The sequence below is a fragment of the Schistocerca cancellata genome, chromosome 2 (genome assembly GCF_023864275.1).
Source record: "Schistocerca cancellata isolate TAMUIC-IGC-003103 chromosome 2, iqSchCanc2.1, whole genome shotgun sequence".
NCBI lineage: Eukaryota > Metazoa > Arthropoda > Insecta > Orthoptera > Acrididae > Schistocerca > Schistocerca cancellata.
Window position 1 is genome coordinate 330,693,314 of NC_064627.1, and position 24,602 is coordinate 330,717,915.

A 24,602-nucleotide genomic window follows, 5' to 3' on the forward strand; every position below is an offset into this window, starting at 1 on the left:
ACTTAGAGAAAGCTTTTGACAATGTTGACTGGGATACTCTCTTTCAAATTCTGAAGGTGGCAGGGGTAAAATACAGGGAGCGAAAGGCTATTTACAATTTGTACAGAAACCAGATGGCAGTTATAAGAGTGGAGGGGCATGAAAGGGGAGCAGTGGTTGGGATGATGTGAGATAGGGTTGTAGCCTATCCCTGATGTTATTCAATCTGTATATTGAGCAAGCAGTAAAGGAAATAAAAGAAAAATTCGGAGTAGGAATTAAAATTCATGGAGAAGAAATAAAAACTTTAAGGTTCGCCGATGACATTGTAATTTTGTCAGAGACAGCAAAGGACTTCGAAGAGCAGTTGAACGGAATGGATAGCATCTTGAAAGGAGGATATAAGATGAACATCAACAAAAGCAAAACGAGGATAATGGAATGTAGTCGAATTAAGTCGGGAGATGCTGAGGGTATTAGATTAGGAAATGAGATATTTAAAGTAGTAAAGGAGTTTTGCTATTTGGGGAGCAAAATAACTGATGATGGTCTAAGTAGAGAGGATATAAAATGTAGACTGGCAATGGGAAGTAAGCGTTTCTGAAGAAGAGAATTTTGTGAACATCGAGTATAGATTTAAGTGTCAGGAAGTCGTTTCTGAAAGTATTTGTATGGAGTGTAGCCATGTATGGAAGTGAATTATGGACGATAAATAGTTTGGACAAGAAGAGAATAGAAGCTTTCGAAATGTGGTGGTACAGAAGAATGCTGAAGATTAGATGGGTAGATCACGTATCTAATGAGGAGGTATTGAATAGGATTGGGGAGAAGAGAAGTTTGTGGCACAACTTGACCAGAAGAAGGGATCGATTGGTAGGACATGTCCTGAGGCATCAAGGGCGTAGAGGGTAAAAATCGTAGAGGGGGACCAAGAGATGAATACACCAAGCAGATTCAGAAGGATGTAGGTTGGAGTAGGTACTGGGTGATGAAGAAGCTTGCACAGGATAGAGTAGCATGGAGAGCTGCATCAAACCAGTCTCAGGACTGAAGACCACAACAACAACAGGCGCTGTCTACACCAAATGAAAGAGTCCTTTGTAGTCTTAGATTGATTTAGAGATGCATTTATAAAAGTAGTCATTCTTACAGCCTGAGTGTTTTGGGTAAAACTGAATTGCTTTGACTATGCAAGAATATTTTAGGCTATGAGAATGTATTAGAAAATAACTGAGAACCACCCTTACCTATTATATTGTGTGTGTGTGTGTGTGTGTGTGTGCGTGTGCGTGTGCGTGTGCGTGTGTGTGTGTGTGTGTGTGTGTGTGTGTGTGTGTGTATGTGCTTGTGTGTGTGTGTTTGTGTTGGCGGAGGGGGGGGGGGGCGGGGGTGCATCTTGTGCAGTGATACTGATACAACAATCGTAGTTTACTGCTGCATACGTAAATAACGCACAAAATCAAAAGAAAATGTTTTCTGTACAAGACAACTTTGCTAGCGGTACTGGCATGTTAATAACGTTTAATTTATTGAAATATCCTCTGGAATTAGATATGTAACTGGGAAATCTGAGTGCTTAATACAGCTTGCATTCTACACTGTTCATGGATGATATGGTGGTAGCATTGTGTCTGCCTTATCAAACCTCTGTTTCCAGCGGTTAGCGTCTAATATTGCTCCTACTCGGATTCTCCATAGTTAGTTACAAGTGTACAGTATTCTTTCACTCTCTGACTTCTCTAAGGCAGCCTGTTAGTGATATTGTTTTGTATCAAGCTATAATATGAGTGTGGTGAGGGTAATTGTTTACAGTGTGAATTTAGTGACGTAGTGTATGTGGATATTTTTGTTGTTATTTACAGGTTACTCTTATTGTACTCTTATTGTGACGTCACATACTAATAAAGCAAGTAGTATGTTTGGCTTGATTCTGAGCTAGAGTGTATTTGTTATTAAATAATGCGCTATAGCAATTGTTAAACATTCAAGTGGCTTAAAGTTATGTATGTGAGTTTTTTGGAAGATTGGGTGGTGATCATTCTCTGGTGTGCATATATTATAGCATTTATAACAACAGGACAAAGTGCCAACTTTAACACATAAACTATTACATCACACATACACACACTAGTAATATAGGGATGTTATACTTTTGGTATGTAGAAAGGGTTTATTTGTTTAAATATAGTGTTGTGGCATTTGTTTATCTTGCACAAGCTCAACAAGGGCATTAACCTGTTTCTGCAATGCATTACTAACAATAAATAAGCTCAAAAAGAGCATATTTATTGTTAGTAATGCATCGCAGAAACTGGTTAATGCATAATTTGTCATTATTTGTTTCAATATCGCGCTATGGTATTTGTTAAACATTTAAAGTCTCAGCAAGAATGTATTAGTTGTGAATTAATATATTATGGAAATTATTTAACTCAAGATTTTGATGTAATTTGTTAAATAACTTGCTGTGGTAATTGTTTAACGTCGTATCTTAAGACGGAGATGCGAGTATTTTTAAAATCGGTGAAATTGCAACAAATTATCTCAAAACTGCAAATAGCAATTAATTATGAGAGGAAGGGATTAATTATACTTACATGCTGATGATTATTTTAATTTGATTGGGGCGGGGAGGGGGAGGAAGATTGGTGCTTCGTGGCGATCCTCTCACTATGGTGAACTGACCTTCAATGATGAGGCTCATGCAGTTGCCCTAGTAATAAAAGGAGGAGGAGGGAGAGGTTTCCTGCCATTTTAAGGTGTTCTCATTGCCTAGAGACAAAGATGGAGGGAATGGTTTCCTACTATCTTTGACTCATACAGTTGGCCTAGACCCTTATCTGGGCTAGAACGAGCAAAGTAATTCAAGTGCCCGAGATGCGTGCACGGAGTGGGATTTGCCTGCAGGGAGATTACTGGGGTTCCCCTTGACCTTGATGATAACAAGCCCAATCGTTATCTTAATTTGTACTGGCCTTGTTACCCTACTCACCTACACTTATCAGATACACTTAAACACAGGACTATCACATTTCATGGAGGAAAAGTACCATTGTAGGTGAAGGATAGAGAAACCTTTCCGATTAGGGGGCTGAATCAGCCGTTTTGGGTCTGTTAGCCGACATACGACGTTACTTTTGCTTTTTTCCTCACTATGGATATATGGAACAAAAGTATGTCTAATCTAATCGAATCTTCACTCTCATGAGGGACACCCAAAGTTATTTCTGTGTCTGTGGACGACTCGCCTGGAAGAATGATTGTTTAAATGCCCATGTGTGTGTGCTGTAATTAATCTTGTGAATGACTTCCTTCAGGAAGCTCGCTAACCCATTTCCATTAACAACATCACAATTAATTTCTTCAAAAAAACATTTACAAAGGCTCATGTGAGATATCTAGTTACGTATGCAACTACATTGAAACAGCGTCAGAGAACGGCGCACTATCCTGGTTGGCGAGTCGTGAGTTGCAGAGTACAGACATGGATGTAAAATTACTTGTGGGTATAAAAAAAAAATTAGACCTTGGATACAGTTTCGCAGTGGTGTTTCTTGGTTCTCTTTCCTTTGAAGGTATTCATTTATTTAGATGTAATACTGTAGTAGTTTACGAATTGTCGTTTACGGAAAATGCGACATTACAACCTTATGAGATAATGGAGAGTGTGTGTCTGTGGCTACGACAGACTCAGCTTGATAAGTGTCCTGTGTTGACACAATTCAGTTAATTTTTTATGTTGTTGTGCAAAACGCGCAAAATGCATACTTGCTTTGCTGTCTTGAAAACGGTAGAATGTTCTACATGAAGTGAAAATACGACTGTTCTGTTTGTGCTCATATTTGCCAGGTAAGTCAAAAACACTATTTAAAACAGAATAAATGAGAAATAGACTACTGAAGTTTTCAAAGTATTTTGATTTTCCTTACAGTACGTTAGTGTTATGACTAACTTCGCGTCAGGTGTTACTGAATACAAATATCAAGTTGATGAATTCTTCCCGATTTAACGGGATGAAAAAAAGTTAAACTGGGAAATATTTCGTCTTCGTTTAATAAATAACGACTGATAAGTGTCGCAAACAAAATTTTTGTCAAGCCTTGTCTTAAAGATGGTATATGTTTCAACTTTTTGCGTTATGCAACTGATGGAGTAGAAACTCTTCTTCTTCATCATTCTATTCTAGCTGTAAGAACGACAATAATTCGCGATCACTAGCATGAAAAAGGCGCATCTATTTCCACGAAATGACACGACTGAGCTGCAGGCTACGGTACTTGGCAGCGGCGCTCGGCGCCTCGGCAGCGCGTTCGGCGCCAGCGCGCACAAATAAAGAATCATAACTTATATTTTCTCCAAGCTGCAGTGAGATATGGCTTTCGTTCCAACTTTAAAAAGAATTTAGATATATTGCCTACATTTTGTCCGCGACAACGTATCACCTAAAATGCATAAAACGTAAAGTAAGCAGCGACCACATTTTTCGCTACAAACCCTTCAAAATCTATGCTACAGGGAAATGGAAATGAAGTCCCATCCTTCTTGACAGAGCATAGGAGAACGATGTGGGAGACTGCACCGCCGCACTGGGCAATGGAGGTGGTTTGTCGTTGCCTTCCTCCGACTGTAGTGAGGATGAATGATGATGATGAAGACGACACAACAACACCAAGTCATCCCCTTAAAAAGGCTCTGAGGGGCAAACGATTCACCTCGGACGACGACATCGAGCTGTACGTGCGGAAATGGTTAACATCGCAGCCGCGGGAATTTTATGAGACTGCCATTCACCGCTTGTGTCATAGTGGGACAGGTGTCTGAACAGCCAGGGTCAATACTTCTAAGATACCGGCACTGGTTCCTGTAATTATGACTCCGGGTCGTTTCTTTTTAAACATCCCTTATACTTCACTATAGGTAACTGCATCGTCTGCAAAAAGCATATTTTACTATTAATATGGTCTGCAAGGCCACTAATATACAACATGACCATCAAGGGTTCCAACACACTTCCCTGGGGTACACCCGAAGATACTTCTGCATCTGACGATGACTCTCCATCCAAGATTCCATGCTGCGTCCTCCCTACCAAAAAGTCCGCAATCCAGTTACAAATTTCACTTGATAACCTATACGATTGTAGTTTTGACAAAAAGTGTAGACGTGGTACTGAATCAAAGGCTTTTCAAAAATCAATAAACACTGCATCTACCTGATTGCCTTGATCCAGAGCTTTCAGCATGTCGTGTGAGAAAAGTGCGAGTCGGATTTCACTTGATCGATGTTTTCGAAATCCATGCTGGTTGGCACTGAGGTCATTCTATTCTAGATACCTCGTTATCTTTGAGCTCAGAATATGTTCTAAGATTCTACAACAACTTAATTAGAAGAGAGGCTAACACAGCCACTTATTCAGTATAGAATCTGACAGGGATTCCATTGGGGCCTGGAGTTTTGTTCAGTTTTATCGATATCAGCTGTTTCTCAACATCACTGATAATGATACTTATTTCATTCATCTTTCAGTGGTACGAGGATTAAATTGGGGCAGTTCTCCTGGGTTTTCCTTCGAAAAGTGGATGAATTAACTTTCTTATGAGTCTTCCAATGAATCTCAGCCTGACATCAATTAGTTCTACGTGGTGATCCCACTTTGATCTCTCCAGACAGTTACTCCTACATCCTTCCCCACTTCGAGCTTGTACTCCGTCTCTGACGACCTCGCTGCCGACAGGACGTTAAACACTAATCTCCTCCTCCATGGTCTCTTGCAAGTCCCTACACCAATCGTCGAACCTCTGCAGGTCGTCCTGCATTTCGCTACAGCCTTCTCGTGCTGCAAACTTCCTAATGGCAATATCAACACTGTCCACTAAGGATGGGAAAAACCGGTTAAAATCGATACCGATATTTTGTTCTGAATAATCGGTATTTCTAGATATTTGTTTCGTCTCGGTTACAACACTCGTATATTTTTTTTTACTAATAACCAAGTGCAAAAACCAAGAATAAATTAGCCATAGCAGCAGGGCAAAAACTTCTCGGTTTTAAAAAATCTTTTTTTTAAAAAAACATGAGTAATTTTGATTCGTGAAATTTACATTGGATTTAAATATAACGTTGTTGTAGGAAACGGGAAAAGGAATCAGTGCTATTTCAATAACAATAATGACAGAAACGAACAACAAATACATGGCGTAAGAATTTGTACAGCATTGCTGAGACAGTAATGTCCCGGTTGCCGCGTGTTGTGTCCTACTGGATAATATGCGAGTACGTGCAGCGTGGAAGACTTGCCCCCACTTGCTCTATACACTGGTTTCTCGCCGTCGTCGCCAGATATGCGTTGTACTGCAAAGTAGCACCAACACTAGTCTGGAAACATTTTAACGAAGTGATGTAGCAATGAAGTTCAGTGCTTCATTTTCTTAAAGAGATTAAGGATTTGTCTGCCATTTTTATGAACTAATAAAAGACAAAGGAAATTATTTTAACAGCAAATAAATTAAAAACTTAACAACAATTCATTCACAGTATACAATAAAAATAAAAAGTAGCTAATCTGATGCCTGTGCCTACATAATATGCCTGTGTTTGCTTGACGTTCATGAAAACGGACGACGTCGCACGAAAAAATCTTTCTTCAATATCAATTTTCACCCTTTAGCACTGAACGTTGTTAATTCCCAGTTAGTCGCGTTATCCCTGATTACAAAATCGGTTTTGAGCAGAGCTAAAAAATAGAATTAATACAAAAATACTGATGTTTTTTTTGTAGTGTTCAATCATTTACCATTTTTCGAGAGAAGCAGAGAAACTAATTTAATATTTCGAGTGTATGTGTCTTGAAACTGAGTCAGTCAAATCTGCCCAACGGAGTCTCCGACGTTGCCTGCTAGACAATTAACGTAAACTGTCAACTCTTTAAAACTCCGCTGTGGGACTCTCCAAATTCCTTTAAGAACGACGTATTAAGTTCTATCTGCAAGCAAGTCCTGAATCCGATCACAAATCTAGTCCGATATTCGGTAAGTTTGTATTTTTTTCACTAAACAACAGTGCGGAACTGTATCAAATGCTTTCCGGAAGTTGAAGAACACTGCTTCAACCCCTCAAGCTTGGAGTTAGGGCTCTGCGTCTCATGGACGTACAAGCAAGCAGATTTTCACAAACTCTATGTTTCGTGAATACATGTTGCTTTTTGTGGAAGAGGTTTTCTTCTTCCATAGACGTTATAATGTGTGTCATAAAACACATTCCGTAATTATACAACAGACTGACTTCAACTACATAGATCTATAATTATGTGCACTTGTCCGAGGACCTTTCTTGAAGACGCGAGTAGTCTGCACTTTTCTTTTCCAATCGCTAGGTGGTCTTCTCCATGGCTTCTATTCTCTTCTCGTCCAAACTATTTATCGTCCACGTTTCACTTCCATACATGGCTACACTCCATATAAATACTTTCAGAAACGACTTCCTGACAGTTAAATCTATACTTGATGTTAACAAATTTCTCTTCTTCAGAAACGCTTTCCTTGCCATTGCCAGTCTGCATTTTATATTCTCTCTACTTCGACCATCATCAGTTATTTTGCTCCCCAAATAGCAAAATACCACAACAACAACAGGTGGTCTTCGTTGCTCCAGCGATCCAGGATAAACTATTGCTGGAAGGGGAGCAAGTTGAAGTTCTTTCGTATAACCAGGGCCAACTTCCGCTGAAATGTGCCGGAACGGCGTTCCGGATGCTCCCAGGTAATTTCTTTTAACTCACTGGAACAAGTCGGTACCGGAGATTCGAAGTAGAAGCCACGCACCAATCAGCTACTAGGGTACAAATGACACACGGAATTAACGTTTCGTGAAGACATACGGAACATTCGTAATTTCGCGTCAATGTTGGAGCAAAATGCGGTTGGCATCCCTGTACACGCTAGTGTTTGGTGTGGAACCGCCGGAAGTTTCATTCTTGTATGTCTGTTAGTTATTGTTCAGTGCTGTATGCTGTATTGGGTAGAACGTTTGTGTCGCGAATTTCGAGATGGCAGAGTTCGAGGAGCAACGCGTCTGCATTTAATTTTGCCTGAAACTCAAGAAAATCTTTACAGAGACACACCAAATGATGTCTACGGTGATGAGTGCTTAACCTGTACTCGGTCTTGCGAATGGTTCACAGGGTTTATAAACAATTGGACGGCAGTTACAGAAGACCGTCGTTCAGGACGCCTTTCGACGACTACCGACGATGCTTATGTCAGGAACGTCAACGAAACTGTGCGTGCCAATCGGAAACTGACTGTCCTAGGGATTGCAGAAGAATGTAACATTGCAGTTGGATCATGTCATGAAATGCTGACACAGCATCTTGGAATGGATTGTATTGCCGCCAAGTCCGTCCCACGATCCTTAAGACTAGAAAGACCTTCGCCTCGCAATCGGTGAAGAGCTTTAGGATCGCGCAAATGAGAACGAGACGTTCGTTAAGGGAATCATAACTGGTGATGAGACATGGGTCTACGGTCATGATGTTGAGACCAAGGTTCAGTCTTCACAATGGGTCGGGTAAGCTTCTCCAACAGTTGTCAGGTCAGGTCAGGTCAAATGTCAAAGCCATGCTGATAGTTTTCTTTCATTTTGAAGGATTAGTTAATACTGAATTATTGCCACAAGGACAGACTGTTAATCAATGATACTATCGAGACATGTTGGGATGCTTAATAGAAAATTTGAAAAAGAAACGGCCTGACATGTGGCAAGATAATGCACGGCTCTTGCAATATGAAACGCACCCGCACATTCATCCCTGTTGGTGCGTGAATATTGCACAAAAAAAAAAAAATCACTGTGCTGCCTCATCCTCCGTACTCTCAAGTTCTGGCCCTGCAGACTTTAGAAGAAAAAGTTTATAAAACGCCATTGAAAGAACGAAGATTTCCAACGACAGACGCCATAAAAGAAAATTCGCAAACGTCGCTTTGCGCGATTCAGCAAGAGGCGTAACAGGCCACAGGCAACGGTGTATCAATTGTGGAGGAGAGTATTTCGAAGGAGACCGTGCACAATAAGTAAAGGGTAAGTGTAAAAAATATTTTTGAACAAAGTTCAGAAATTTTTTGAACACATATCGTATTATACGTTCATTCGGGTTCAAATGTGTCGCATATATGTAGCAACGAATATGAACTTAAATAAATCAATCTACCTGTAATACAACTCAGTGAGTGGAAGACAAATGACATTTAAAACATTACTAAACATCTAACTCAGTTTCTCATGTCACATTGTGTTTTGTTTTTGCTGGCTCTTCGGGATTGAAAGTGACCCCGATGGGCCAGGAATAATTCATCTTCATTTATCGCTAAATGCTTTATTCATAAATACTGTCCGGCCATCCTGATTTAGGTTTTCCGTGATTTCCCTAAAATTGCTACAGGCAAATGCCGGGATGGTTCCTTTGAAAGTGCACGGCCGACTTCCTTCCCTAATCCGATGAGACCGATTCCCTCGCTGTTTGGTCTCTTCCCCCAAACAACCCAATCAACCCATAAATACTGGACTCACGTTCACCGAGCAGCCACGTGCACCTGCCTGAACGGTGCAGTCGGCAGCAGTTGTAAACATGACGTCATAGTCAGGAACACTACCGACCTCTGCCATTATGTATCGAACAAAATAGCGAGCAAAGTGACACTGCTTCGGGGACAGACTTTAGAACAAGCTGTTTATATGAAACCTTGCTGTTTTGTTGTTTTGATTATAAGAAATTATGTCTTAAAATCTGAATCTCGGAACAGTATTTTGTAAAAAATGATTTGTAATTGTCGGTTTTCGTGCACATTTTTAAAAATCTAACTTTTGATTTTTATGATTTGAGTCGGGGGGAAGGGGGGCGAGGATTATGGTTGAAGAGATGCGTTCCGGTACCTGGAAGTTAAGTACAGCATATAACGTCTGTAGAACCTCTCAGCTATCATATCCGGCCCAGTTGCCTTTCAACCGTTGAGGAATTTCGGTTGATTTTCTATTCAGCGGTCGCTTATCTCAATATGTCACTTTTCCGTTCGTGCAATGGTTGAAAGGAGGAACCGTAAACAATTTCGAAAGACCGAGTTCAGTATTTCGGTCTCCTCTCTGTCGTCTTCCGTTTCGATGCCTGTGTGGCCACTAATAATGATAACAACAACTCCGGTATACGTGTTACAAGAAGGTAAACTCAAACAATGGGCATAGTTATTGACAACTGCGTGTTACCAAGGTCAGTGAAAGTCGAGGAACTTGCAGCCAGAGAAAGGGAGCTCACACTTGATATTCGAGGTCAGCACACGAGTAATTAGCGCTTACTTTCCGTTTCACAACTTGTCCCAACACCGATAGCGGACCGTTAGACAATGTCGCCAGAACAAGTCCGTCGAGTTCGTTGCACAACTCTGTGCAATTAGCATCTAGATCTAAATCTACATAAATTGCTGCGAGTCATGGTTCAGTCCATAGCGAAAGAAATGCCACCTCCGGCTAGCCTCTCCACCTTGCTCGCTACAAAATGTCGGGTTTTTGAATCGCTGAAGCACAAAGCAGATTATTAATAGAGCTGCCCAAACGATCATTCCAAGTTCAAGGTATTTCCTTGGTTCCTAGTCATTATCCAAGCACAAATTAGGCCAAGGACGATCTGGATAAGTATATCCAATAACACACAAGCTTTTTCCTCTGCTAAGGGGGCCGTCTTACAGTGACAAACCCTGTTAATGAAAAATACTGTTTAACTGTGGTTTACCGAACTAGCAGACAACTTGAATACATTCAAATTTAGTCCAGTCATACGACTTCACGATCAGTGGCAACTTTCTGATTAGAATGAGAGGATCCCATGTAATACCCGGCCGGCCGGTGTGGCCGTGCGGTTAAAGGCACTTCAGTCTGGAACCGCGTGACCGCTACGGTCGCAGGTTCGAATCCTGCCTCGGGCATGGATGTGTGTGATGTCCTTAGGTTATTTAGGTTTAAGTAGTTCTAAGTTCAAGGCGACTGAAGAACTCAGAAGTTAAGTCGCATAGTGCTCAGAGCCATTTGAACCATTTGTAATACCCGGATCTATTTGAAAGGTTTCAACAAAATAATAACAATACAGTTACAAAAGTCATACGGATTGTCAAAATACATCACTTTCCTTAGAAATTTACAAATCTTATTAGTTCACAGTCATAACATAACAATTAGTCTGCAAAGAGCTGCTCATTTATAAGTTAAAGCTGACCAAAATCATTCTAATCGTATTCGCTCATATTTTTCATTAGCCTGTACTTGCCAGCATCCTATGCGGAGAATAATATTTTAGGGACAGAAGCCATAGTCACTAAACTTTAATTCCACTGTGAGAGAGCTTCACACTCACCGTTTAAATTATAAGAGAAAATCATATTTATTTACGTTTTTACTTTGAGTAACTGGTTTGGATTTTATGTCAATGACAATATTCAATTAATCAAAATGTTCAAATGTGTGTGAATTCCTAAGGGACCAAACTGCTGAGGTCGTCGATCCCTAGACTTACACACTACTTAAACTAACTTATGCTAAGAACAATACAAACACCCATGCCCGAGGGTGGCCTCCGGCGGGAGAGGCCGAACTTCGATTAATAATTCAATATGGGGAATTTATCATGCTCGAACAAATGTCAGCAAAAGGATTTTACACTGTTGATGCAATGCGTTTTCTTAAATAATTCCATTTCGTTCATTCTGGGTTTTGAACAACCTTTTACAGCCATGGATAAACTTACAACAAACTTGACACTTGCTTGCACATTAGTGGCACAGTTGTGCGATTATCAGCCATCAGAAGTCTCGGGACATCGCACCAGCGATCCCAACACAAGCATAGCAATGTGAGCCCTCAGATAACCACAATAATTCAAAATATATTGTGAGTGTGTGGGTTTTATTTTGTCAAGTTGTACAATGGACTGATCCAACAAGTATCCTTTGGCTCGTGCGTGAAACAATTTCCACCTGACACTACTACAGAAGTCAGACAGACGCTCCTAATGTACCAACAAGAACTGCTTGAAAAACATCAGCAACAAATATCTGCTGGAGTCGTCCACTGTAAGGAAAGGACACAAAAAATCTATATATTCTTGCGTAACTAGTGGGATACTTGGTACTTGGGTTTTTTTTTTTTTTTTTTTTTTTTTTTTTTTTTTTTTTTTTTTTTTTTCGTCAGTCAGTCTACTGACTGCCCGCCACGAATTCCTTTCTTGTGCTAGCCTCTTCATCTCAGAGTAGCACTTGCAACCTACGTCCTCAATTATTTGCTTGACGTATTCCAATCTCTGTCTTCCTCTACAGTTTTTGCCCTCTACAGCTCCCTCTAGTACCATGGAAGTCATTCCCTCATGTCTTAGCAGATGTCCTATCATCCTGTCCCTTCTCCTTATCAGTGTTTTCCACATATTCCTTTCCTCTCCGATTCTGCGCAGAACCTCCTCATTCCTTACCTTATCAGTCCACCTAATTTTCAACATTCGTCTATAGCACCACATCTCAAATGCTTCGATTCTCTTCTGTTCCGGTTTTCCCTCAGTCCATGTTTCACTACCATACAATACTGTGCTCCAAAAGTACATTCTCAGAAATTTCTTTCTCAAATTAAGGCCTACGTTTGATACTAGTAGACCTGTCTTGGCCAGGGACACCCTTCTTGCCAGTGCTGGTCTACTTTTGATGTCCTCCTTGCTCCGTCCGTCATTGGTTATTTTACTGCCTAGGTAGCAGAATTCCTTAACTTCATTGACTTCGTGACCATCAATCCTGATGTTAAGTTTCTCGCTGTTCTCATTTCTACTACTTCTCATTACCTTCGTCTTTCTCCGATTTACTCTCAAACCATACTGTGTACTCATTAGACTGTTCATTCCGTTCAGCAGATCATTTAATTCTTCTTCACTTTCACTCAGGATAGCAATGTCATCAGCGAATCGTATCACTGATATCCTTTCACCTTGTATTTTAATTCCACTCCTGAACCTTTCTTTTGTTTCCATCATTGCTTTCTCGATGTACAGATTGAAGAGTAGGGGCGAAAGGCTACAGCCTTGTCTTCCACCCTTCTTAATACGAGCACTTCGTTCTTGATCGTCCACTCTTATTATTCCCTCTTGGTTGTTGTACATATTGTATATGACCCGTCTCTCCCTATAGCTTACCCCTACTTTTTTCAGAATCTCGAACAGCTTGCACCATTTTATATTGTCGAGCGCTTTTTCCAGGTCGACAAATCCTATGAAAGTGTCTTGGTTTTTCTTTAGCCTTGCTTCCATTATTAGCCGTAACGTCAGGATTGCCTCTCTCGTCCCTTTACTTTTCCTAAAGCCAAACTGATCGTCACAGCGCATTCTCAATTTTCTTTTCCATTCTTCTGTATATTATTCTTGTAAGCAGCTTCGATGCATGAGCTGTTAAGCTGATTGTGCGATAATTCTCGCACTTGTCAGCTCTTGCCGTCTTCGGAATTGTGTGGATGATGCTTTTCCGAAAGTCAGATGGTATATCGCCAGACTCATATATTCTACACACCAACGTGAATAGTCGTTTTGTTGCCACTTCCCCCAATGATTTTAGAAATTCTGATGGAATGTTATCAATCCCTTCTGCCTTATTTGACCGTAAGTCCTCCAAAGCTCTTTTAAATTCCGATTCTAATACTGGATCCCCTATCTCTTCTAAATCGACTCCTGTTTCTTCTTCTATCACATCAGACAAATCTTCACCCTCATAGAGGCTTTCAATGTATTCTTTCCACCTATCTGCTCCCTCCTCTACATTTAACAGTGGAATTCCCGTTGCACTCTTAATGTTACCACCGTTGCTTTCCTGTATGCTGAGTCTGTCCTTCCGACAATCATATCTTTTTCGATGTCTTCACATTTTTCCTGCAGCCATTTCGTCTTAGCTTCCCTGCACTTCCTATTTATTTCATTCCTCAGCGACTTGTATTTCTGTATTCCTGATTTTCCCGGAACATGTTTGTACTTCCTCCTTTCATCAATCAACTGAAGTATTTCTTCTGTTACCCATGATTTCTTCGCAGCTACCTTCTTTGTACATATGTTTTCCTTCCCAACTTCTGTGATGGCCCTTTTTAGAGATGTCCATTCCGCTTCAACTGTACTGCCTACTGCGCTATTCCTTATTGCTGTATCTATAGCGTTAGAGAACTTCAAAAGTATCTCGTCATTCCTTAGTACTTCCGTATCCCACTTCTTTGCGTATTGATTCTTCCTGACTAATGTCTTGAACTTCAGCCTACTCTTCATCACTACTATATTGTGATCTGAGTCTATATCTGCTCCTGTATCTGATTTCGGAATCATGATGTAATCGAATTGATATCTTCCCGTATCTCCCGGCCTTTTCCAAGTACACCTCCTCCTCTTGTGATTCTTGAACAGGGTATTCGCTATTACTAGCTGAAACTTGTTACAGAACTCAGTTAGTCTTTCTCCTCTTTCATTCCTTGTCCCAAGCCCATATTCTCCTATAACCTTTTCTTCTACTCCTTCCCCTACAACTGCATTCCAGTAGCCCATGACTATTAGATTTTCGTCCCCCTTTACATACTGCATTACCCTTTCAATATCCTCATACACTTTCTCTATCGGTTCATCTTCAGCTTGCGACGTCGGCATGTATACCTGAACTATCGTTGTCGGTGTTGGTCTGCTGTCGATTCTGATTAGAACAACCCGGTCACTGAACTGTTCACAGTAACACACCCTCTGTCCTACCTTCCTATTCATAACGAATCCTACACCTGTTATACCATTTTCTGCTGCTGTTGATATTACCCGATACTTATCTGACCAGAAATCCTTGTCTTCCTTCCACTTCACTGACCCCTACTATATCTAGATTGAGCCTTTGCATTTCCCTTTTCAGATTTTCTAGTTTCCCTACCACGTTCAAGCTTCTGACATTCCACGCCCCGACTCGTAGAACGTTATCCTTTCGTAGATTATTCAATCTTTTTCTCATGGTAACCTCCCCCTTGACAGTCCCCTCCCAGAGATCCGAATGGGGGACTATTCCGGAATCTTTTGCCAATGGAGAGATCATCATCACACTTCTTCAATTACAGGCCACATGTCCTGTGGATACACGTTACGTGTCTTTAATGTAGTGGTTTCCATTGCCTTCTGCATCCTCATGTCGTTGATCATTGCTGATTCTTCCGCCTTTAGGGGCAATTTCCCACCCCTAGGACAAGAGAGTGCCCTGAACCTCTATCCGCTCCTCCGCCCTCTTTGACAAGGCCGTTGGCAGAATGAGGCTGACTTCTTATGCCGGAAGTCTTCGGCCGCCAATGCTGATTATTTATCAAAATTTGGGCAGTGGCGGGGATCGAACCCGGGACCGAAGACGTTTTGATTATGAATCAAAGACGCTACCCGTAGACCACAGGAGTATTGCTAGTTAGTATAAGAGAAACATTAAACGAACGAAAAATATTATTTATTACAAAAAATTCTGATAAATCAAGTGAAACTTTTTCTTATAAAATAATAATAAATTTCCAGGTTCTTTTTGGAACAGTAGATTGCCTCTTATGGATAGGAATGCTATTATTTTACAAAGTATAGAAAGGTTCTTTTCTCCCTTTTCTTTAAGAATGTTATTTACCTGGCAAAATGGCTGAGAGGAGCAGCTACACAACTTGAATAATTTTTCTAGGTACGGTCAAGGCTGTTGCGTGAGAAATGTAGTGGAGGGTACTGTTAGGGAGGACAGATGGAGCTCGCGTACGCTATAGCGCACAATACCGTGAGCTGCGACTACTGCTGCCTGCGTCGCTCGCTGCTGACAAGTAACACAACTATCTCTTTCTATCTGGATTGACCTTCGCCAATCAAACTCTCCCCACACCTTGATGAAGTCAAGGACTCCTATCTGCCCCTAGTCTAACTATTGGCTTGGTACACCGCTCATATAACCCACTGTGATGCCAATCAATCCTCGCTCGCAGGCATTTAATTAGTACTCTGTGTTCACACCACACAATAAGTGTGGCGGCCAACACAGTGAACAACGCTTAACTGCGAGCGACTCAATATAGAGTGTCACTCTGATTCGCTAACGACAGAGGTGCTCTCCCAGTGAAGTACTGAGGAGAGACTTTGTTCCTCGCTCTTTGCGTACATGTACAAGTGCACTCGCTCTCGTTACGTGTTCCCGTTCCAAGAGCGACAATGGAATGACCCCTTTCTCTGGAAAAGTTGCAAGGGTATATCATTCGCTGCCTTCCCTCACTCCTCTGACTGTTTGTGTCAGAAATATTCCGCCAATCAGCGTTGCTCTTTTAAACGGGAGAATTACGTTTCGTTTAAGTCGACCAATGCGAAAATCTGTAGCATCTCCGTTAGGCATATACTGTCCTCCTGTGAGAACTCTGTAACTACGCAGTTGGTCCATGAAAAAATGCGTCTTCTGGGCGCCCCTACACAATGTAGTGGAATTTGCTTTTAAGTCGAACACGGGGGCGTTATCCCTTCGCTCTGGCAAAAGCTGTCTTCTCTCTGGGCGATTCCTTCGGCCGAAGTAGGTATGTTGTAGACCTAGCCCTCTGAAGGGACGGTCTTCCCAGTGGGCTAGTTTCCTCTTTAGAACGAAAATTCCTGTGGCTGTCATGTTGTGTACGCCAGCCTCTACCTTTTCAACCACGGTGCGCACTTGTGATTTACTTATTAGATTTGCAGATCACTTACATGAATTCATACAAAATTGACTCTACCTTGTCGAGTTTGGGTTCGAATGAAGCGTCTTGATGTGCAGAATACGATTGTGAGGATGGAATATGTAAGAAATGAAGGTCAGGAGACCATGCCACCTTACAATATCTACTGTGGCTAAAGACAAGCTGTATAGATGGATATTTCATCAGAAAATAACATACCAACTAAATATTATTGACACTACCTCCAAGTTGAGCGAATGACGGAAGTGCTTCGAAAACTGATTTTGTGGTACCAGAGTGATTCAAAATGTCATTGTTGTGACTGGCAAGGAGCTCTATCGATGGATATTTCATCGGAACATCAGAAACTGACGGAGCCACTAAATATTATCGACACAACCTCCATGTTGAAAAAAAATTACAAAAATATTTTGAAAGTGTATTTTATCATATTTATGTACATTACTTTTCGAACCTGACGGTGTTATTTTGGAAGCAAACTTTGTTATATGACGTTAGACTATATTAAAGTTAAGTAATGCGAAGATGTAAATTATCTGCATCGTTCTCAGTATATTAACAACTCGTGGTATTTACTGTAACTTATCACAAAGTTGTGTCATTATTATGTTCTATCACTTTCAGAAAACTTTAACTTTCTGTTTTGAAAAGAGTGGCACTGCACTTCAACTTCATCCACACACGATGTTCTGAAAGTTCTCACACGTTTCGAATGTACTATAATTCGGTTATAGGAAACAAAATATCATTCAAAGCATAATGTACGTGCAAGTAGCCTGACGTTTGTTATAGTTTTATGCATTGCGGTAAAAGCCTTCTCCAAACGGTAAACAACCCAGGATGAACGAATTTTAAGAAACCGCAGTGCATAATCAGTTTAAAAACTTTCTGCTGACATCCTGGTTTTTAAGTAAATAACGTAGCCTTCCGGCAGTGGCGAGGCATTGTTGTTAGTCATTGCTCTGTTGTTGTTTGTAATATCTTCTCTACCAATTACACTACTGGCGATTAAAATTGCTACACCACGAAGATGACGTGACATTTAACCGACAGGAAGAAGATGCTGTGATATGCAAACGATTAGCTTTTCAGAGCATTCACTCAAGGTTGGCGCCGGTGGCAACACCTACAACGTGCTGACATGAGGAAAGTTTCCATCTTATTTCTCATACACAAACAGCAGTAGACCGGCGTTGCCTGGTGAAACGTTGTGATGCCTCGTGTAAGGAGGAGAAATGCGTACCATCATGTTTCCGACTTTGATAAAGGCCGGATTGTAGCCTATCGCGATTGCGGTTTATCGTATCGCGACATTGCTGCTCGCGTTGGTCTAGATCCAATGACTGTTAGCAGAATATGGAATCAGTGGGTTCAGGAGGGTAATACGGAACGCCGTGCTGGATCCCAACGGCCTCGTATCACTAGCAGTCGAGATGACAGGCATCTTATCCGCATGGTTGTAACGGATCATGCGATTTTTGGCGGTCGGGGTGGCCGAGCGGTTCTAGGCGCTTCAGTCTGGAACCGCGCGGCCGCTACGATAGCAGGTTCGAATCCAGCCTCGGGCATGGATGTGCGTGTCGTCCTTAGGTTAGTTAGGTTTAAGTAGTTCTAAGTTCTAGGGGACTGATGACCTCAGATGTTAAGTCCCATAGTGCTCAGAGCCATTTGAACCATTTTTTGTAACGGATCGAGCAGCCACGTCTCGATCCCTGAGTCAACAGATGGGGACGTTTGCAAGACAACAACCATCTGCACGAACAGTTCGACGACGTTTGCAGCAGCATTGACTATCAGCTCGGAGACCATGGCTGCAGTTACCCTTGACGCTGCATCACAGACAGGAGTGCCTGCGATAGTGTACTCAACGACGAACCTGGGTGCACGAATGGCAAAACGTCATTTTTTCGGATGAATCCAGGTTCTGTTTACAGCATCATGCTGGTCGCATCCGTGTTTGGCGTCATCGCGGTGAACACACATTGGAAGCGTGCTATTCGTCATCGCCATACTGGCGTATCACCCGGCGTGATGGTATGGGGTGCCTTTGGTTACACGTCTCGGTCACCTCTTGTTCGCATTGACGGCACTTTGAACGGTGGACGTTACATTTCAGATGTGTTACGACCCGTGGCTCTACCATTCATTCGATCTTTGCGAAACCCTACATTTCAGCAGGATAATGCACGACCGCATGTTGTAGGTCCTGTACGGGCCTCTCTGGATACAGAAAATGTTCGACTGCTGCCCTGGCCAGCACATTCTCCAGATCTCTCACCAATTGAAAACATCTGGTCAATGGTGGCCGAGCAACTGGCTGGTCACAATACGCCGGACACTACTCTTGATGAACTGTGGTATCGTGTTGAAGCTGCATGCCATCCAAGCTCTGTTTGACTCAATGCCCAGGCGTATCAAGGCAGTTATTACGGCCACAGGTGGTTGTTATGGGTACTGATTTCTCAGGATCTATGCACCCAAATTGCGTGAAAATGTAATCACATGTCAGTTCCAGTATAATATTTTTGTGCAATGAATACCCGTTTATCATCTGCATTTCCTCTTGGTGTAGCAACTTAATGGCCAGTAGTGTATCTTACAAAGTGAATATTTAGTCTACATTTTATAATATCACCACGATCAATACTACCTGAAATCAATACTATCTGAAATCTGCCAGAAATTATACTAAATTCAGAACAGATGCGGGAACCCTGTACCGCCGTTCTGAGCATCGCTGTCATTGGAGTTGTTGACGAAGTGTCAGGTGCGTATCTCTGCCGTGAGTACGAGTGTTGTGAGTGTTTGTACAGTGCAGCGTTCGCTCTGTGTTGTCATGGGTGAAGGGAAGGGAAGGGAGAGGGTGAAACTCGGTGTCGGCACGCAGCCAGCTACTCACGCGTAACACCAGGAGCGTCGCCGAGCTTACCGTTCACGTCCGACGGCCTGAGCGAGTTAGGTGGCGCAATAGTTATCAGCACAGCGGATTCGCATTCAGGAGGACGATGGTTCACATTTAGGTTTTCAGAGACTTTTCTAAACTGAGATTTTAAATATTTTTGTTGGCTGAGGTACAGCAACCGTGCGTGAACTTATTTACAGGATGTATGTATAGCCAACTCGGTTGCACAAAATTATTGTCAAACTGACCGTGGTTTCGACAGCACTAAGGCGGTCCTCACCAGAATAAAAATTACATAGGATTACCTAGAAAATATAATCACATGGCTTGAAGTAAAATAGACTTAATAGGATTATTGGCTTGAAGTAAAATAGACTTAATAGGATTATTTCCATAAAATGTACAAACAGTGTACTTACATGTAATCACACCATGGGTGAAAAACATCTGATTATTTATCACGACTTAGCCAAATTCTTGCAAGATATATCGAAAAAATAGTTCGTTTTCCACAGCAATTATTCTGTTTCCAATGGTCAACATTAAGTAAATAAAATCAAAGACGTTCACCATGACAGAGATACGAAATTAGTTTCCTTTGACATTAAAAATCTTTACACAAATGTGCCGGTACTTGAAGCCTTAGACATAGTGGAAAAAATTTACGTTATTTCAAAAAAAATTTATCTGACGAGCAAATGACCGATTTAATGAATTTCCTTCGTAGTGTAGTGAAATACAATTATTTTGAATTTAATGGAAAACTATATCAGCAACTAGATTGCCTTGCAATGGGGAACCCCTTAATAGGAATCCTTGCAGATGTGTTCATTAATTCCTTAGAAATAACATTCTTCAACAATTTTTCTGCGTCAACTGTAGGCATTTTTCATACGCTAGATACGTTTATGACATTTTGATCATTTGCAAAGGGCCTAAAGACGGTATTGATAGACTTTTTAATATGTTCAAGGAGTTTAATGAAAATATTTCTTTCACCTCTGAACGCGAAAATGAGTTCCGACTGTTACACTTTCTGGATCTCACCCTTACGATAGTAGACGACAAAATTAGCTTCAACATCTTGCGTAAAAAGACCAGTTATGATCAAATTACACCATTCACTTCAGTACACCCACATTCTCATAAGATAGCCTTTTTTTCATTCAGCTATTCATAGAACCACCTCCACCCCCACTTTCTTCTGAAAATCTCAATTCTGAAATCAGTCAGATTAAAACTGTTGCTGTCAATAATAGCTATGATCCTTCTATAGGAAGATAGTATTTTTAATAGGAAAACCAATGAGACAATCACCACCCTAGGCCTTTCGAATAATGAACCTAACGAAACGAAAAAAATTTTCTCTATACCATTTTTGTGTCCTGTTTCTTACAGGATACAGCGTCTGCTTCTCCACTAACAATTCTTTAAAAAGTAACATCATACATAACTTGAAACCTCGCTTTCCCTTTGCAGAATTTTGGTGTTTCTAAAATTATTAGCGGCAATTGTTCCGCCTATCACGTAGGCCAAACAGGCGGAGCTATTTCGACAAGATTCAGGGAACACCTTCTAGGCAAAAAAGGCACCAATGTTCACAAATCAACTTTTGCTGATCATTTGTTAATCACAGGACATAATCCTAAAGATATAAAAGACGTCCAGATCTGGCACTCGGAGAAATGGCTTTAGTCTTAACAACTTAGAAGAGCCAGACTTCTATCTCTGAAGGACAGTCTCATTCTTAACGAACAGTTGCAATTACGTATCAAAAACTTTTTTCAAGGTATAGAGCCGCCAATTAAAAATGGTCTGAATGGCTGTACTCTCCTCAATGTAGACTCTTAAACATCGTTTTCCCTTCCATTTTCATGTTTTCTATGTACACTATTTAAGCTGTATTTCTTTTGTAAAATAAGACCTTTACGGTATATTGTAACTTTCATGCAATAGTTCCTGTTGTTATCTGTAATGTTTAAAACGGTCTTTGCAATGCCTCATTTACTCTTGTCTGTAATTCGATCACTTCTTGCTAGATGGCGCCAATCTGTTTTCGTGTACAACTCGTGGGTGCCTTGGCCTGTTAGCCGTCTAGGGTGACGGTAGCGGCTGTTTGATGGAGTTCTTGGCCCTAAGCGACCTCGCGGCTGCTATTGTATTTTGATGGAAGATTTTATTCCAGTTGACAAACATGTTACATTTTTACATTTTAATTTTTATTCTTGTGACAATTTCTATTTGTCGAAAGCATTTTTGCTCAGGTGTTTTTCACCCGTGGTGTGATTACATGTAAGTACACTGTTTGTACATTTTATGGAAGTATTCCTATTAAGTATATTGTATCTCAAGCCATGTCATCTTGTTTTTTTATTCCAGTCTTTGATCACAACATCAATTAGTGTGACGATGACCGGTGTCAGTCAGTAATGACCATCCTCAGATCTACAATATAAAAATATATACACCTAGTGAGCAGTGTGTCTTTCAACACGTCCGCAGTTCGCGGTCGTGTGGTAGCGTTCTCGCTTCCCGCGCCCGGGTTCCCGGGTTCGATTCCCGGCGGCGTCAGGGATTTACTCTGCCTCGTGATGACTGGGTGTTGTGTGATATCCTTAGGTTAGTTAGGTTTAAGTAGTTCTAAGTTCTAGGGGACTGATGACCATAGATGTCAAGTCCCATAGTGATCAGAGCCATTTGAACCATTCTTTCAACACAATACAGCATTATGTACCACAACATACTATCATACAATCAGGGAAATGCACAGATAAAATACCGTAAAACATACCTTTTCTACGCCAAGTCCTAAAGTGATAAGGCCGTATGGCATCGTCAAAACATATAAATATACTCAGCACAGCATATTCACATAGATCTAAAATAAGGCCGGCCGGAGTGGCCGTGCGGTTCTAGGCGCTACAGTCTGGAGCCGAGCGACCGCTACGGTCGCAGGTTCGAATTCTGCCTCGGGCATTGATGTGTGTGATGTCCTTAGGTTAGTTAGGTTTAATTAGTTCTAAGTTCTAGGCGACTGATGACCTCAGAAGTTAAGTCGCATAGTGCTCAGAGCCATTTTTTGAACCATCTAAAATAAGGTGTAGAATAGGCCACATCGTCCACACAGTAATTTTTGCAATTGGCTACTGAAGTACAGTAACTACAAGAAATATGTTTGCCTACATCCTACATAGGTGTCGCTACAGTGGACTTAGATGAAGTCATCATTTACGTAAGAAACATAATCTGATAAAAACATGTTAGGTAAAATACATGTAGCATACATTTAAATTTTTTTCTTTATTGTTATTTTTATACCTGTTACAGGTAGGTCATCAGCGGCATAGTACGCCCCTCTTCGGCCACAGAGAAAATGAAAGATACAAATGAAGACAATCATAGAATAAAACAAGGTGGATATATAGACAGAGACAGACACTTTGAAAATACATGGAGCCGTTCACGGGCGTAGAGTCCAAGATAAAATTGTGCAGACACGTGGACACACACAGAGACGATAATTGTCACACGTGAACACTGGAGCACAAAACGATTAACACTGGAACAGTTGAACATGAACGACATCACACACAGAAACACGAGGCAATGATGTCCGGCGCGCGAAAGTCCACTAAGCATGTACGAGTCCGTGGACCTGCCAAAAGAGGAGGGAGGGAGTGGGGGAGGGAGAGGGGAGAGCAGAGATGCCAAGGGCAGGGGAAGTAGGAGGGAGGAAGGAAGGGAGGAGGGGGGGGTAGGGGAAGCCCGGGGGAAGAGGGGTGGAGGAAGGGGGGATGGAGGGAAGGGGTAGAGAAGGGGGAGAGGGTGCCCAAATGAACAAACACAGGAAGAGGGAGGGAGGATCAAAGTTGGTAGGAGGGGTAGATGGAGGGGAGGAGGGCATCCCCAGGGAGGGGGAGCTGGCGGAAGCCACCTTGGGAGAGGGTAAGGAGGGTGGAGAGATGGAGAGCAGGTGGGACGTGGGAATACAGGTGCGGCAGTGGGCGGGGGTGGGAGAGGATGGGTGAGACAAGCGGGTGAGGAGGATCGAGTTTACGGGAAATGTAGAGGATCAGTATCCATTCGAGGAAAAGGAGGAGGGAACGGAATGAGGTCATACAGGATCCTCGTGGGGGAGGGGAGACAGATATGATAGGCGAGGCGGAGAGCATGGCGCTCAATAATCTGAAGGGATTTTTAAAAGGTAGGGGTGGCAGAGATCCAGGCAGGATGGGCGTAACAGAGGATAGGGCGGATGAGGGATTTATAGGTGTGGAGTATGGTGGAGGGGTCCAGATCCCACGTATGGATGGAAAGGAGCTTGAGGGGACGGAGTCAGGAGTGTGCCTTGGCTTGGATTGTCCGGAGACGCGACGGTCGAGGGTGACGCCAAGGTGGGGGTGAGGGCGATAGGACGGCCATAGATGGTTAGATAGAAATCAAGGAGGCGGAAGGACGGGGTCGTTTTGCCTACGATGATCGCCTGGGTTTTGGAGGGATTGACTTAAGCAACCACTGGTTGCACCAAGCGGTGAACCGGACAAGATGGGATTGGAGAAGGTGTTGGCAACGCTGCAGGGTGGGGCAAAGGCAAGGAAGGCGATGTCAGTGGCAAACTGGAGAAGGTGGTCGGGGAGACCGGGCGGCGGCATGTCCGCCATATACAAAAGGTACAGAAGGGAGGGAGAGGACGGAGCCTTGGGGCACACCGGCGGAGAGAAAAAAGGTGTAGGATTCCGTGTTATGGATGGTGACGTAGGAAAGACGGTGGGTGAGAAAGGAGCCGATGAGACGGACGTAGTTAATGGGAAGGGCGAAGGTTTGGAGCTTGTAGAGGAGACCGGAATGCCATACACGGTCATAGGCAAGTTTGAGGTCCAGGGATAGGAAGATTGCGGAGCGACGGGAATTAAGCTGCTTGGAAAGGAGATGAGTGAGGTGGAGGAGAAGGTCATCGGAAGAGAAG